The following is a 14,441-nucleotide window of genomic DNA, read 5'->3' as shown; positions in this document are numbered from 1 at the left end:
AGGAAGGGGCAGAGAGAGCCCTGGTGGCGACCGGAAGATTCCGGGGGCTCCAAGGTCAGACAGGACACGGAGGGTTCATGTGGGGACTGCATGAGCAGACGCACGTGCATTGTGCATTCATGCACGGCCTCTGGCCTCCTTTACTGCCGCGTCTCAGGTTGGGGGAGTGACCTTTTCTGGCTCGTTGTGTTGTTGCGAGAAATCCTATGCTGTGTGCAGAGCTTGTGGTCCTTTTATGGGATTATCCGTCGTGACAGGTAGAAGCACACAGCATGTGAGTCACCTGTGTGGGAGGAGGGCTGGGTAAAAGTGCAGATTCCTGGGGCTTAGCTCAATCCCGTGAAGAAAGTCTCTTAGTTAGAAACCTGCACATCCTCTCCCAACACAACAGGAATCTGTTGTAAGTGATGAATCAATAAATTCTGCTCCTGAAAACCAAGATCACACTATATGTTAACTAACTAGAATTTAAATGAAAACTTGAGACGTGAAAAAAAAAATAACAGGAATCTGTTAGTCTGTGCCTGCCTGCCTTCCTTCCTTCCTTCCTTCCTTCCTTCCTTCCTTCCTTCCTTCCTTCCTTTACACCCATCCTTCTATTATCTAGACATCCATCCATCCATCCCTCTTTCTATCATGTATCTTTCCATCCATCCATCCATCCATCCATCCCTCTTTCTATCCATCGTTCATCTTTCTTTTTTTCTTCCCTTCCTTTCCCTTTTCTTTTCTATGTATCTATCTAGGTATCTATGTATCTGTCTGAATATATACAGGGATTCTTTCATTCTCTATTATTAGCTGAATTACCTTTCTTCTCTCCTGTTAACTGCCACTCTCCATCTACTCCAACAGGTCCCCTGAAAGCAGAGGTCTTTCCATTGTCTACATTCCTTTAATTTATGGAAAATTGTTACTCTGGTTGAATTGTATCTCCCCCCAAATGCACATACTGAAGCCCTAACCCCCAGAACCTCAGAATGTGATTATCTTCACAGACAGGGCCTTTAAAAAGGTGATGAGGGTAAACTGAGGTCATCGGGGTGGCCTTAATCCTATGTGACCAGCGTCCTCATTAGAAGAGGAGATCAGGACACAGACACACACACAGGGAGGTCTACCTAAGGACATGGGGACAAGCGGAGGAGAGAGGCCTCAGGAGGAACCGGCCTGCCTACACCAGATCTCAGACCTCCAACCGGCAGGACAGGGAGAGAGTAAGTGTCTGCTGTTCAAGCCGCCCAGGCGGGGGGTGTTCTGTCATAGCAGCCCCAGCAAACTCACACAGTCACCTGTTTGGTTTTTGTTTTTTACGTTACATTTAAAAAGCAAGAAACAGTCTGGAAACATGTGCCTATGATCGTTACAAAATGACTAATTAGTTAACGTATTAGAAACTCTTTTTAAAAAAGAAAGAAAACAGACACCTGAAGTGATTAAATGTGACCCTGGAGAGCAGCAGGGAAACCCTGAAACACAAGCTAGGGAGTGCGTTCATCATTCTTGGTTTTTAGTGAAAATCTACCCAAAACTCCTGGGACATCCAGCTGTCCCTCAGGGGTGTGGGCAGAGACTCAGAAGAATGAAAGTGTGGGGCAACCTGGGTGGCTCAGTCAGTTGAGGGTCCGACGTCGGCTCAGGTCATGATCTCACGGTTCATGAGTTCGAGCCCCACACCCAGCTCTGTGGTGACAGCTCAGAACCTGGAGCCTGCTTCGGATTCTGTGTCTCCCTCTCTCTCTGCCCCTCCCCTGCTTCTGCTCCGTCTCTCTCTGTCTCCCAAAAAATAAATGTTTAAAAAATTTTTTTAAGTGGCACCTGGGTGGCTCAGTCAGTTAAGCGCCTGACTTCAGCTCAGGTCATGATCAAACACTCCGTGAGTTCGAGCCCCACGTCGGGCTCTGTGCTGACAGCTCGGAGCCTGGAGCCTGCTTTGGATTCTGTGTCTCCCTCTCTCTCTCTGCCCCTCCCCCACTCTTTCTCTCTCTCAAAAAAAAAACATTAAAGAAGAAAAAGGAGGAGAAAAGTGTCTGGCACTGGGGGGTGGGTGGGAATCGCACCATCGCACCTGCCCCATTCCCCCCTGCAGCACCTGAGCCTCCCGCACTGCCCACAGGAGAGGGAGGGAGATTTTAAGTCGTCAGTCCCCTGCCACTGGACTTCCCAGTTCCCGGTGGCCTCCGCTGGACTCCGAACAAAATCCAAAATCTTCACGACAACCCCCAGGAGAAGGGATTTACAAACATCTAGAAAATTCACACACGGCAGCCCAATGCTTAACCCAAATGCAAACACACAACCTCGAATCTACAGCAACACCCACCCAGTGCACCCACACGTGAGAGCAGGACTCAGGTGAAGTGACCCGTGTGTGAGGACACCGCTCACCGCACCACGGGCCCGACTGTTCTTACTGTGGAACAGAAACACAGCAGAAGCTCATCAGGGACCCGGTCTGTGAAATCGTGGGGAATCTGCACACCAGGGTCCTGTGACCACATCCATAAGAATGCGCGGTGTCTGGGTGCGTTAGTGTGGGGTCATCAGCAGGCCGCAGTGTCTGGGAGAAAAAGCAGAGCAAGAGACAATGGCGTGCGGGTGGAAGAGCAGACCCAGGCCGGCCGACTCCATCTCGTTCTGTATCCTCCATCTTGAGTGACTATGTCCCCGACATGGCGGCAGAGAGCAGTTCCCGCTCAAACCTCAGACCACGCCTCCTCCCCTTGAGTAACTTCCCGCTCACCCGTTCAACATGAGTTGGGGCCTAGGCCTAGATCTGTGGTCAGGGAGCCATCCTGAGGGTGCACAACAGGTGGAGGAAAGCCTTGAGTGTCCTTGTTTCACCTGGGGGTGGGCTGGGGTGAGTCACTGGGGAAAGAAGAACTCAGATGAAGGTGGAAAGATGGCAAGAGAACCCTACAACCCAGCACTTACTCTCTCTGCACCCCTGAGAAAGAGGCTGGGTGGCCTGAGGGCCAGACTCTTCTGATCTGGGGGAGCAGGCCCAAGACCACTGACGCTCTGAGAGCAGGAGCTCAAGGACAGGACGGGGATGGGCTTTCCTCTTTGTAATCACTCTACTTTAAACCTTTCAAACCACGCCCGGCAACCCGCCTGACGGGACTCTGATCCTTCCCCAGCCAAATGGCTGAGGCCACGACCCTTCCCCAGCCAAGGCTAAGGCCATGATCCCTATATAACCTTTGTGCTCTTGAAACCCGCTCTCTCTCTCTCCAGTATCTCACCACTGGGTAGGTGCAGGTAGGGGATTGAGCTCGAGCTAGCTCGGATAAAGGCTCTTTGCTTTTGCATCGGACTCGGCTCCCTGGTAGTCTTTGAGGATGACGAATTCTGGGCATAACACAGGCTACTCCTGTCTGTAAAAGGGACAGGAGTGGAGGGAAGGATGTGTATTGGGGCCGATCCACCTATCGAGTAGCTCTGCAAGGACCCAGAGGACTCGGGAATGGGGTTTGCCTCTAGAGCCAGAGTAGGGAAAATGTTTCTCTACCCAGCCCTGCCACCGGGGGATTGGAAGGAGCCTCAGACAGTTCGTGAGGAACGGGCATGGCTGTGTCCCAGGAGAGGTTCATTTATAAACACAGGCAAGCCGGAAGTGGCCAGTAGGGAGGACCGTTTTCTGATCCCTGCTCCACGGCGTGAATCTGGGGAATAAGGCTCAAGCCTGAGAAAGACTCATCGTCTCCGTTCCCTTTCGCAGATTGCATTGAGTCCTCCAACAACACCTGTGTGAGAGCGACTGTTTTCATCCCCAATCCACACATTTAGACGCCACTCTTCACAAAATCGCACGGGAAGCCAACCAGGACACGGAAGAGCCGAAATGCACACCCCCACGTCTAGCGGCTGCCGCGTGTTATCACACCACCTTCAGAGAGGGACTGTGCCTTCTCTTTTACCCAGGAGGGGACCAAAGCACGGAGAGGTTGAGTAAGCATCTCCAGGAGGCACAGCGAGTAGGGCGTCACACCCGGCTCTCCCTTCAAAACATGGACACCAGCCACCGTGTTTTTCCTCTATTTCTGTCGATAGCACCTGGTTATGTCCTCAGGTATCCCCCCCGCCCCCCATCTTGACTGACTTATCCCTGTTCAGTCATTTTACAGCCACCGTCCGCCTGGAGCCAGACACAGCAGCATCCCCTGCAGACACAAGGACCTCACATGATGATCCTGCTCTGTGTCCCTCTCTATCCCGCCTGCCACCACAGCCTGTGGGCTCCATCTCCAGAACACCCCAGATACATCGGTCCCCTGGCCAGGCCTCCGTGGGCATACCAACATCTGCTCCCATACCAGCCTCTTAACTATCTTCTTTCTTTTAAAAAACAGGGGCGCCTGGGTGGCTCAGTCGGTTGAGCGTCTGACTTCAGCCAGGCGCGATCTCGCCGTCCGTGAGTTCGAGCCCCGCGTCAGGCTCCGGGCTGATGGCTCAGAGCCTGGAGCCTGCTTCCGATTCTGTGTCTCCCTCTCTCTTTGCCCCTCCCCCGTTCATGCTCTGTCTCTCTCTGTCCCAAAAATAAATAAAACGTTAAAAAAAATAAATAAAATAAATAAAAATCATCTATCTCACACCGTCATTTAACCGAAGACACCCAAGTACGGTAAAACCTTGGTTTGCGAGACACCCAAGTGCGGTAAAACCTTGGTTTGCGAGCATAATGCGTTCGGGAAACTCGCTTGCCATCCAAAGCACTCGCATATCAAGGCGAATTTCAAGAGCCATTGGTTGTGTTGTGATCGTGTGCCGTTGGGCATCTCGCGCGACTGGCATCGCAAGACGTCGCTCGTTGATCAAGTTAAAACGGATTAGAAATGTTGGCTCGTCTCGCGGAACCCTCCCTCTCCGAAGAGGTAACTCGCAATCCAAGGTTCTGCTGTATCACCTTTTCGAGACTAATCCACGTCGCAGTGATGACCAGCAGAAATTACATTGTCTGCTTCCTTATGCGTTTCCAAGCCTAGTGTGTGTTTCATGGCTGCAGCTCAGAGTTAATTTCACCAGATATGCTTGGCGTCCGTGAAGCTTTCGTGGGATGTATGGATTCACACCTTGGAGCATCCCTGTAACCAGCCGAGTGTCCCCTCCACTAGTGACCTCCTCTCTGCTCCTTGGGTGTTCGGACTCCTGCAGATTCCACACCCTGCTGGGATGATGCGCTGGGTTCCCTGTGTGCCCGGCATGCCTGCTGAGCAGCATGTCCTCTGGGTTCATCCCTGCCACCTCGGAGGGAAGGATCCGCTTTGCAGCGGCTGAATCATATTCCCTAATACTTACACCCCACAGTTTTTTTATCTAGTTATCCGTCTAGATATTTTTTATCTAGTGTACCCTTGGGTTGTTCGAGTCTTTTGCCTGTTTCCTGACTGTGTCGTTTGTCTTTACCGCGGGTGTTTAAGTCCCTATCCCACTGCTGATTCTACAAGGGGAGGTAGCGGAAGCACAGAGAGGTTAGGTGACTTGCCCAAGAATGCACAGCCGGTAACTGGAAGAGCCAGAAAACAGGAACCCAGGCCATCTCATTGGTGGAAAGGAAGCAGAGAGGCCCTCGCCCCTTTGGACTGATCTTTAAGCACCTACAGTCATTCTGGGTTCTGAGAAACAGCTCCAGACAGCGTTCCAGAATCTGATCATTTAAGGATCTCCAAGTGGCCTGGCTTGTACCCATCTCTGGGCCTCTGCACCCACTGTTGCCCCAAACAGGACAGTCCTTCCCCGAGACGAGGTCCCAGCCCTAAAATCCTCGCCTCAGAGGGCCATTTCCACAATCGCTCTCTGAAATCATGCCTGTGATTTGCTAACTTGTTGGCTGCCTCTTCCTGCCAGGGGGATTTAAGCTCTGGGGAGCAGCTGGCTTTTCTGTGCTGGGGTGGGCCTCCACCGCACCCCCCCACGCCCAAGCCAGCCCCGGCTCCCACACCCGCCTGAGCCCTCTCTCTGGCCCCTGAACACTTCTCACGTCTGCAAACGTACCACCGTCCCTCTGTCACTGTACCGCCAGCACAAGGGATAAGCAACACACACTCATTGAAGGAAATAATGAAAACAGCAAAAGCAGGAATCTGGAAATGGGCTGCTTTTTTAAAAAAAATTGGCAGCCAGCAGATTAGAATCATGGAAATTGTCTTCTCCTGAGAAAACAGATGTTCTTTCTTGCTCACGTTCTTATTCTTCTCTGGTTCCAGGAAAAAATTCCCTGTCCAATATCAGGTAAGTGGGAGGCTTCCTGCACCCCGACAAGGAGATGGGGTACAGGGACCAACCCCCAGGATGGTCCCCTAAGACCCTGGCCAACGGGTGCTCATGCCCTTATAGTTCCTCCCACATTGAAGGTGGGGGGTGCCGTGTGACCAACAAAATGGCAGAAAGGACCGCGTGTGACCCATCCTCTTTTGGGCCACCTGCTCAGAAGAAACCCAGCTGCCAAGCTGGGGAGCCTTCGCCCTACAGCCAGCAGTGACTCACCAGCCATGTGCGTGTGCCATCTTAGACGTGGATCCTCCGTCACCAGGCGAGCTTTCAGATGACCACAGTCCCAGTGTACATCTTAACTGGAACCTTATGAGAGACCCTGAGCCGGAACCACCCAGCTGAGCCACTTCCGCATTGCTGATGCGCAGAAACTGAGGTCACGTTTGTTGTTGTTCAAGCTGCTAAATTTTGAGGAGCTTGTTATTCGTGGCGGGCACCAACATGCTGGACTACCTCAGTAACCTCCAGTATTGCTCTTCTAAGCCTCCAGCGAGTCTGCATCACTGGAATAAAAAGCAAAGTCCTTCCGTGGCCAGCAGGACCTCCCATGACCCCAATCCCTGCTACCTCTCCCCTTGCATAGTCTATCCTCCTCCCCACACCTGTGTGAACATCCAGACATGCTCCCCTGAGAGGACTGGACTTTGCTGTGCTCTCAGCCTGGAGCACCATCCCTGAGATGGCCTCATTTCTAGCCCCCGACTCCCTTAAGGACTCTCTGCTCAAACTCCCCTTCCCCAGACAGACTTATCTCCCCCAGCCCCTCTGTCCCCCACCTCACTCCATTCCGCCTTCTTCCTGATCATGTGGCACATGCATTTGTTTACAAGCCACAAAAAGGCATGAAGATTGCCTATGGGCTTCACTGCTAACACACAACAGCCTGAACAGTGCCTGGCACACTGAAAAATTATTGGCTGAGTGTTGTGGATGCAGAAAGGCCACACATTTCTGACTGCTCAAGGAGTGGCATCTGTTTACGTGGCCTTAAGATACCTTGCGGCTTCCTTTTTGCTCTTTGAGAGCCCCTGAGGCCGCCATGCAGTGAGGAAGCCGATCTAGCCCGCGGAGGAGGAGAACTAAGACCCCAGCAGAGAGCCAGCACTGTGGCCAAACACGAAGGGAAGCTGTCTGGGACCTCCTACCCCAGGGGATTCCCCAGTCAAACGAGGCCACACAGGTGCAAAACCCAACCACAGAACTCATGGAATTGTGAGAAACAATGAGCTGTTGTTTCTTTCTGCCCTTTCTTTCTTTTCTTCTTTCTTTCTTTCTTTCTTTCTTTCTTTCTTTCTTTCTTTCTTTCTCATTCTCTCTCTCTCTCTCTCTCTCTCTCTCTCTCTTTTTCTCTTTCCCTTGCAAACACAAGGTCTTAAGAATTTGGGTAAATGCTCAGAATTGTTTCTCTCCATGGAAATCTTTATTTTAGTAGAAGGCAAAAAATGTATACAACCTGAAGAGAAACCAGAGGATTATAAACTGTTGTTTCTGTACAAGATTGGGGGCAGCTCGTTACACAGTGATAGGTAACTGATACACTCAGTAAAGCACCAGCTCCCTAGCAGACCCTCTTCCCTCTACCCTTGGCCCCTGTAGTCCCTCTGCACACAGCAGCTGGAACCATATCCTGGAAAACACAGCTGCTAATGTCACCCCTCACCTCACTTAAAGCAATTCCCTGTCGCTTTTAGGATAAAGAGAAACAGCCAGAGATGATGAGGCTTTGCGGGCTCCAGCCTCTCCCATTGCATCCGACCTCATCACCTTCCACCCCACACTCCAGGCCCTCTGGAGTGTAATTAGCTTCCTAATTTTTTTTCACATGCCACTCCTGTGCCTAGAATGCCCTTCCTCGTGCCCATCCCTGGTAACACCACCCATGCAATCTTGAGATACCAGCTCCAGCATCATTTGCACAGGAATGCCCTCCTTGATTTCTCCAAGACAGACCATCCTGCTCTAAGCTCTCAGAGCCCTTCCCTCTGTTAACACTTACCATAGGCTATAATTTTTTCTGATGCGCATATTAGTCAGGGGTCACCAGAGAAACAGTGATCACAGGATTATGGAGTCTGGCAGGTCCAAACTCTGCAGGATGGGGCCAGCAGGCTGAAGACTGAAGGTACAGCTCATGTTGTGGTTCAGGTCTGAGAATCATCTGCTGGCAGAACCCCCTCTTGCTTGGGGAAGGGAGGTTAGTCTTTGTTCTGTTCAGGCCTTTAACTGATTGGGTGAGGCCCAACCACATTAGGGAGGATGATGTGTTTGACTCAAAGTCCACCAATTTAAATATCAATTTCATACCAAAAACAACAACAACAACAAAAACCAAAACAACAACAACAACAACAACAACAACAACAACAACAACGAAAAAACACCCTCAGAGAAACATCTTGAACAACGTTGGAGCAGATGTCCGAGCATTATGGCCCAGCCAAGCTGACACATCAAGTTAACCATCACAACCTCTATCTCCCTTGCCAAGAGGTAAGTCCCATGAGGGCTGGACCGTATCTGTATTTTCTCTCTCTGCACCCCAGCACTGGAGGCCAGGATGGTGACTGACACATAACAGGTACTCGGTCAATGCTTGTCATGTAAAACTGATGATACCCCTGCCACTTCCTCCTCTCAGGGTCTCAGCAACCTCTTCCCACACCCAGGATTCCTGTAGCATCTCCTTTGGGGTCTCATAGCCTCCATATTCCTCTTTTCTAGTCTAACCTCCAAGGTGGTTTTCCAAAACATAAACGTCAGCAGCAGCAGCAACAGTTGATCTGATCTTGAACATCTTTTACTTAAACACTCATGCCAGATCCCACACTGTCTACAGAATGAAGCTTAGCTCGGCCCAGAAATCGCTCTCATTCTGTGGATTCTACATTGGTCCCCAAAATTCTCACTCACTGCGTACACACCCTGTGTAATCCTCCTCAGTGGGGCCATGAGATCTTGTTCCTGTGATTCCGTTATGTTCTACAGGAGTAGGGAGATCACCCTGGGTGGGCCTGACCTAATCAGGTGGGCCTTTAAAGGACAAGCAGAGGACGCCAGAAAGATATGTGACATGTTGTGACTTGCCCACGGGAAGCATGGGGCAAGGAATGAGGGCAGCCTCTGGGAGCTGAAAGCGGACCCCCGCTGATAGCCCATGAGAAAATGGGGTGGTTTCAGCCATACCATCGAAAGGAAATGGATCCTGCCAACAGTCTTGCTCTGTGTGTGTGTGTGTGTGTGTGTGTGTGTGTGTGCGCGCGCGCGCACGCACACACACGCGAGTGCTTGGAAGAGTTCCCTGAGCCTCAGATAAGACCACAGACCTGGATAACACCTCGATTTCAGCCTGAGGAGACCCTAAGCAGAAGGTCCAGCCTGAATTTCTGACAAGAAAAACTGTGAGATAATAGGTTTAAGCTGCAGAGAAGTGGGGATTTGTTACACAGGAGCAGAAAACAAATACACCTTCCACTGGTGGCTCCACAAATGTGTCAGATGCTGGCACAGGCTGGGCCCAAGGACCACCGCGCCAGGATGGAAACGGAAGGTCCAGTGGTCCGGGACACAGCCCTCTCGCCCCCAGACCCTCGCAATGGAGGCTCCAGCTAGAACACCCATTCGGGGGCCTTCTAGCAATGTTGGTGTCCCAAGGACCTGCCAAGGCCGAGCTGTGCGTCTTCTGGCTGGTGTCAGAACCTCTCTGATCCCAAGCTATTCGACCGTAAAGTAGGGACGAGCACCCTATGAAGGTTTCAGAATTGAATGATTGGATTCCCACCTAAAGCACTCGGCACAGGACCTGGAAGCCGTGTGCACGAGCACTAGAGAGGCTATCTGAACTCATCGTAGCCAGTCCGTGACCGTGTGCGTAAGGGCACACGCACACAGTGGGGCTCCCACACAGACAGAAGCCCTTCCTGTCCTCATACCTGTACCAGTGGAATTTGTTCAGTAAGCATTTAATTGACACCAACTGGCTTCACAACACCACGAAGGGTCCCCAGGACAGAAAGCTGCTTCCTTAGAAAATAACGTTGCAAAACAACCAGTTCTCAGAATTGCAGAGGGGGAAGCTGGTTAGAGAGGGAACACGGTGACAGCAGTTTGCCAAACAGATGGTCAGTATTACTCTTTCCTTCGTGTTTTGGAAAAGGGTGTCTCCCCTGTGCTGTCTGTACCGAGCGCGGTCCAAGACGGCCATTCCTGCCCTTAGTTACATGGACGCGTCTGCTGCTTGGAATCCAGCCTGGCCCTTAGCTCAATGGAAATTCCATGGGATTCTGGAAAGCGGAGGGTCCGTCTTGGCTACTCGGCCTCATGTGAAAATTCTAACAGCCTCTCACCGGAAAGCATTTCTCGCATCTGTCCCCATTCACCAGGGCCAGGGCTGAGGTGAAGCGGGGGTGGGGAGGCTCTCAGCTCCAGTACATAATCGAAGCGTGGGATTTCAGGGGGCGCCAACATCGCATTAAGCAAGAGAAACAATATTTTAATGCAACGTTTCTTTAAAATTCAAAGTTAATGCAGAACAATCGACCATGAACAAAAAAAATATCAACATTTTAACTAAAGACAGGATCTGATGGGATTGGGAGGGGGGTCGGGGTGGGGTGAGGGAGCTGAGCCGCACAAAGTGCACAGTCAGGTCCCGTCTTGAGTAAGAATTTAGGTGTTGGGTCCATCGTGAGTTATTTCTGCATTTTTATCTTAAAACGTATTGCATTTTGGGGGCTCCTGGGTGTCTCAGTCTGTGAGGCGTCTGACTGTTGATTTTGGCTCAGATCATGACCTCAAAGTTTGTGGGATTGAACCCCACGTCAGGCTCTGTGCTGACAGCTCAGAGCCTGCTTGGGATTCTCTCTCTCCCTCTCTCTGCCCCTCCCCTGCTCGCTCGCTCTCAAAACAAATAAATAAACATGAGAAAAATACCGCATTCACATTTTATCTTGATTTTCGGGCCCCAGGTGGATGCCTCCCCTGGTTACTCTGCATTGTTTCCTTTGAAACTATTTTGGGGACACCTGGGTGGTTCTGTCAGTTATGCATCCAACTCTTGATTTCAGCTCAGGTCATGATCTTACAGTTTGTGGGACCGAGCCCCACATTGGGCTCCTTGCTGACAGCTCAGAGCCTGCTTGGGATTCTCTCTCTCCCACTTTCTCTGTCCCTTCCCCATGTCACTCACTCTCCCTCCCCCCCCTCAAATAAATAAGCATTTTTAAAAGATGAAACAGTGTTTTGGTTTTAGTCATTTTATTGCCATACTTTTTTCACTTTTTAATGTAAATTTGTATTGACTCCAGAATAACATGATGTGACTGCAGCTGCCTTAAGACTGAACATTTCTGAAAGCTAAAAACACTGAGAATAAAAACAGGCAAACATAAAAAAAATACAAAAATAAATAAACGGCTCTCAAATCTTTCCCCCTTCCCCAGTGCCACCACTCTTCGTCCTCACTGCCATCACATCAAGCTTGAACAAGCGTACCAACCTCCAAACCATCCTGTCCGGTTCTGGGGCTTGTCCACCTCTGAAATGTCACCATCACTTCCCAAGGCGCTCAAGCTAAAATTTGGGATTAAGTCTTCCTTCATGCCTTTCCCCCATCCACATTCCCTCCATCCACGAGTCCTGCTGATCCCACCTGTGTCCCCCACTGTCTAGAAATCTCTAAATGCTGCCCCCTGTCCCCACGCCGTCACCTTTGGCTTGGGTTATGACAACTGACTTCGAACTCTTTTCTCGCCTGTCTTACTCTCCCCGCCCAGAGTCTCCCAGGATGTGGGATGGATTGCCCCTCTGTGATGTCATGTGATGTGATGATTCAGCTTCGGTCACGATTGAATTTCACCGTCAGTGCTGTGGACACAGCCTTGTGGCGGGACCGTCTTATGTACCATGCCCGGTCTCTGCCCACCCCCCCCCCCCGCAGATGCCAGTCGTGTATGCCCCTCCCTATGTTTTGACCATTGAGGTCGTCCCCAGGCAATGCCGGCTGTCCCGTGGTGGACAAAGTCACCCCTGGTTGAGAACCACTGGTTTAGCCACACTTATTCACAATTGTTTTGTCGCCATTGCGTTTCCTTTAAAAAACAAAACAAAAAAACCTTCCTTTTTGTAAACATTTTTTAACGTTTTATTTATTTTTGAGAGTAAGAGTGCGAGCGGGGGAGGGACAGGGGATCCCAAGCAGGCTCTGCGCTGAGAGCAGCAAGCCCGATGCAAGGCTTGAACTCATGAACTGTGAGATCATGACCTGAGCCGAAATCAAGAGTCAGACACTCAACCCACTGAGCCCCCCAGGTGCCCCTAAAAAACCTTCCTTTTTAAAGGACAGTTTCAGGCCACAGTAAGATTGAGAGGAAGGTACAGAGATTTCCCGTGTGCCCCCTGCCCCCACTCACGCACAGACTCCCCATCATCACATCCCCCATCTGAGGGCACGCCTGTTACCGCGGATGAGGCTGCATAGACACGTCATCACCACCTGGAGTCCACACGTCACATCGGGGCCACTCGTGCTGCCTCGTGCCTTCTCTGGGTTCAGACAGATGTATAGTGACCTGCGTCCCACTTTGGAGATCACATCAAGCATTTTCACTGCCCTAAAAGTCCTCTGTGCTCCGTCTCCACTGCCCCCCCCCACCCCGGCCCCTGTAACACCCCACACACATGGGACACAGACACGACACAGACCCTCGTGTGCTCACACACACCCACTCAGGCTCTCGCACACTTTGAGACCAGCGCCGTGGGCTGTTTGCTGAGCACCTCCTGGTCCTCATTTAGCTCTGGAGGTGGGGACCATGCTTTCTTGTCTGAGGTGAAGACACGGGGGCCCCGAAAGTCAGCGAGCGTGGCTGAATTCTCACGCGTGTTTCCGAGGTGGCACACGGACATTTAGGCACGGATGGGACGTTAGCATGAACGGTGACTGGGGCACAGCGGCTGGAAGAACATGCAAAGAGAGAAAAATCTGTTCTTCCACCATGAGCCGTTCTCGGTGCCGAACTCCTGTAGACTTTCGATCTTGTTTCTTTTGGACTTTTTTTTAAGTTTGGTTTGAGAGAAAGAAAGAGCACGAGTAGGGGAGGTGCAAAGAGAGAGAAAGAGAGCCCAAGCAGGCTCCACACGGTCAGCAAAGAGCCCAACGTGGGGCTTGAACCGACGGACCATGAGAGGAGCCGAAGTCAAGAGTCAAAGACCACTACTGAGCCACCCAGGTGCCCGCGGATTTTGTTTCTTTTGTTGTGTTCTGCCCAGACACCTTCGGTCCTGCAGAAAGGACACCTAGAGGCTTCAGTCGAGTCCTAGGACTCGCTATTCAGAACCTGAACCATGTCCCGTTTTAGGAAAACCCAGGTGTGTGCTGTAAAGCCATCGTGGCAGATGGGACAATTGGGGACAGGGCACGTTGGAGGGCGATCAATGGCTCTCAGACCCTTGCTCCCCACGGGAGTGCCTCTCAGAGTCATGCGACAGGGTGTGTGGCCACCGTGTCCATCTGTGACCCATTCGGTGTAGCTCAAGGTTACAAACAGCAGCCCCTCGGCAGTTCAGCCGCAGCTGCCGGTGGTCAAGGCGGTCAGGCCGCCCTCGGCCTCCTCCGCTGGGCCCCACGTGCTGCTCAGAGTCAAGGGCCAGAGCAGCTGTCGGGGGGATTAGCTGTCAGGAAAGCCGATCCCATGACAAACGTTTCAGGTATGTCCGCCCCTGGGAGGCGCGAGCTCCAAGGTCTGTACTATAGAACTCGCTGGTGTCGGAAGACGGAGAACATGTTTGTTTTCTGAGTCCTCAGAGGCCCGTGATGGGGACATCCCTGAACGTACCCAGAGGATTGGAACACACAGGCTGCACACACCATAAAGAAGGGGCCGTTTGGGGGTCTCCGCATGGAGCCCCCTTTTGGTGGTTTGCTCAGAATATGTTGCTGTTGTTTTCTGAGATGTTATGTTTCTTGCTCCTGATCCCGAACAGGGGCGCTTTGCGGTGAAAGGATTATAGGAGGGAGTGCCCTGTGCTCCTCACCGAGGGAAACATGGGGCCAGAGGCTTTGTCAATATTTCATTTTCTCCCTGGGAAACGGATAAGCCCCAAAGCCCTGGCTGTGGTGGGAATGAGGCAAAATTAAGAGTAAAGATTATTGGGGCGCCTGGGTGGCTCAG

General features: G+C 51.5%; 1 non-coding gene across 1 annotated transcript; it reads right to left on the bottom strand.

Moving 5' to 3' along the window:
* Positions 1–7,625: 7,625 nt before the first annotated feature.
* On the bottom strand, positions 7,626–7,746 carry LOC121023533 (U5 spliceosomal RNA). The gene has a single exon (XR_005787444.1). It is a non-coding gene; the product is annotated as a U5 spliceosomal RNA (small nuclear RNA).
* Between the last annotated feature and the right edge of the window lie 6,695 nt (positions 7,747–14,441).

This window comes from Herpailurus yagouaroundi, unplaced genomic scaffold, assembly GCF_014898765.1.
Source record: "Herpailurus yagouaroundi ecotype Mexico unplaced genomic scaffold, PumYag 557, whole genome shotgun sequence".
NCBI lineage: Eukaryota > Metazoa > Chordata > Mammalia > Carnivora > Felidae > Herpailurus > Herpailurus yagouaroundi.
This window is presented reverse-complemented; position numbering and strand designations above follow the sequence as displayed.